At 47.2% G+C, this 2,500-nt stretch overlaps 3 non-coding genes across 3 annotated transcripts; all 3 read left to right on the forward strand.

Moving 5' to 3' along the window:
• The first annotated feature begins 1,630 nt into the window (after window positions 1-1,630).
• Window positions 1,631-1,749, forward strand: LOC133435101 (5S ribosomal RNA). The gene has a single exon (XR_009778967.1). It is a non-coding gene; the product is annotated as a 5S ribosomal RNA (ribosomal RNA).
• A 213-nt stretch (window positions 1,750-1,962) lies between these two features.
• On the forward strand, window positions 1,963-2,081 carry LOC133435006 (5S ribosomal RNA). Its single transcript, XR_009778877.1, has one exon. It is a non-coding gene; the product is annotated as a 5S ribosomal RNA (ribosomal RNA).
• A 217-nt stretch (window positions 2,082-2,298) lies between these two features.
• Window positions 2,299-2,417, forward strand: LOC133434895 (5S ribosomal RNA). The gene has a single exon (XR_009778805.1). It is a non-coding gene; the product is annotated as a 5S ribosomal RNA (ribosomal RNA).
• Window positions 2,418-2,500: the final 83 nt, after the last annotated feature.

Here is a 2,500-nt window from a genome sequence, read left to right on the forward strand (position 1 = left end):
CTTCAGGCATGTCTTAGGGACATCAAGGACTGGATGTCCAGAAATTTCCTGCTTCTAAATTCAGATAAAACAGAGGTTATCATTCTTGGTCCAGAGCATCTTAGGAAGGGATTAGCTGGTGTTGCGATGGCTTCCAGTGCAACTGTAAGAAATCTTGGTGTTATTTTCGATCAGGATTTGTCGTTTAAACCATATGTCAATCAGGTTTGTAAAATAGCCTTTTTCCATCTCCGTAATATTGCAAAGATTAGGAAAATCCTCTCACAGAGTGATGCAGAAAAACTAGTTCATGCGTTTGTATCTTCTAGACTAGATTACTGTAATGTGTTGTTAGCAGGATGTCCAAGTAATTTGCTGAATAGGCTCCAGCTGATCCAAAATGCAGCAGCACGAGTACTGACAGGAATTAGCAGGAGAGACCACGTCTCTCCAGTGTTAGCGTCGCTCCATTGGTTACCCGTAAAATTCAGAATCCAATTTAAAATTGTATTACTTGCGTATAAAGCCCAAAACGGCTTAGCTCCGCATTATTTGCAAGACCTGATAGTGCCTTATGTTCCTGTCAGAGCTCTCCGTTCTCAGAGTGCAGGTTTACTTGTAGTTCCTAGAGTATCTAAATGTAGATTTGGAGGGCGGGCGTTCTGCTATCAGGCGCCACTACTATGGAACCAACTTCCAATCTGGGTTAAGGGGGCTGACACCACCTCCACCTTTAAAACTAAACTTAAAACATTTCTGTTCAGTAAAGCCTATAGTTAGTGTTTAGTAAACCTCTAGCTGGTGTTGGTAAATCTCTAGGTAGTGTAAACTTTAGTGTGTCAGAGTCGCTCCTGTGGTTTCTTGTGCTGGCCCCCCCCTTCTCCTCCCTTTTCTCTCTTTTGTCCATGTTGCAGCATCCTTTGCCGGACACCGGAACCTGCAGGTGGTCGTGGGTGGCTTGTAGCTTGCATTACGGAGCACAAGTCTTTCCCCGACCCTGCACCCCAACCTGGGACTTGCTGATTGGGCCGGAGCTTCGGGAGCTGCGTGCTGGCCTGCGGTCCCCACCCCTGGTCATCCCGTTGCTGCCCCCCCCTTCTCCTCCCTTTCTCTCTTTTGTCCTGCAGGTGGCCATGGGTGGCTTGTAGCTTGCATTACGGAGCACAAGTCTTTTCCTGACCCTGCACCCCAACCTGGGACTTGCTGATTGGGCCGGAGCTTCGGGAGCTGTGTGCTGGCCTGCGGTCCCCACCCCCGGTCATCCCGTTGCTGCTTCCACCTGCCTGCTGTGCTGTTGCCGTCCCTGACCCACCAGTCTGGCCCTCGGCAGGAGGGTCCCCCCTGATGAGCCTGGTCCTGCTCAAGGTTTCTTCCCTCCTAAAGGGGAGTTTTTCCTTGCCACTGTTTGGCTTAAGGTTTTTCTCCCACTAGGGGAGTTTTTACCTGCCATTGTTTATGTAATAACTGCTCGGGGGTCATGTTCTGGGTATGGATCTCTGTAAAGCGTCTAGAGACAACTCTGTTGTATTAGACGCTATATAAATAAAATTGAATTGAATTGAATTGAACAAATAAAACCAACAAATCAATGACTTATATTCTATGACTTATCTTCAACTCCATATAAGAGGTATTTCAAGCTGCAGCTTCTGCTTACGGCCATACCAGCCTGGATGCGCCCGATCTCGTCTGATCTCGGAAGCTAAGCAGGGTCGGGCCTGGTTAGTACTTGGATGGGAGACCGCCTGGGAGTACCAGGTGCTGTAAGCATTTTCAACCAGCAGAGAGCACTCTCGCTTAATCTACCCACACATATTTCAACGTGGTAACAGCGACAGCTCACGTCCAAAAGTGTTTTTCACATGGTTAAGGCACTTTAACTACAATAAGCGCTTCTAAATTATTATCACCAACAAATCAATGACTTATATTATATGACTTATCTTCAACTCCATATAAGAGGTATTTCAAGCAGCAGCTTCTGCTTACGGCCATACCAGCCTGGATGCGCCCGATCTCGTCTGATCTCGGAAGCTAAGCAGGGTCGGGCCTGGTTAGTACTTGGATGGGAGACCGCCTGGGAATACCAGGTGCTGTAAGCTTTTTCAACCAGCAGAGAGTGCTCTCGCTTAATCTACCCACACATATTTCAACGTGGTAACAGCGACAGCTCACGTCCTAAAGTTTTTTGCACATGGTTAAGGCACTTTAACTCCAACAAATAAGCGCTTCTAAATTATTATCACCAACAAATCAATGACTAGTATTATATGACTTATCTTCAACTCCATATAAGAAGTATTTCAAGCTGCAGCTTCAGCTTACGGCCATACCAGCCTGGATGCGCCTGATCTCGTCTGATCTCGGAAGCTAAGCTGGGTCGGGCCTGGTTAGTACTTGGATGGGAGACTTCCTGGGAATACCAGTTGCTGTAAGCTTTTTCAACCAGCAGAGAACGCTCTCGCTTAATCTACCCACACATATTTCAACGTGGTAACAGCGACAGCTCACGTCCTAAAGT

The sequence above is a fragment of the Cololabis saira genome, unplaced genomic scaffold (assembly GCF_033807715.1).
Source record: "Cololabis saira isolate AMF1-May2022 unplaced genomic scaffold, fColSai1.1 scf052, whole genome shotgun sequence".
Lineage (NCBI taxonomy): Eukaryota > Metazoa > Chordata > Actinopteri > Beloniformes > Belonidae > Cololabis > Cololabis saira.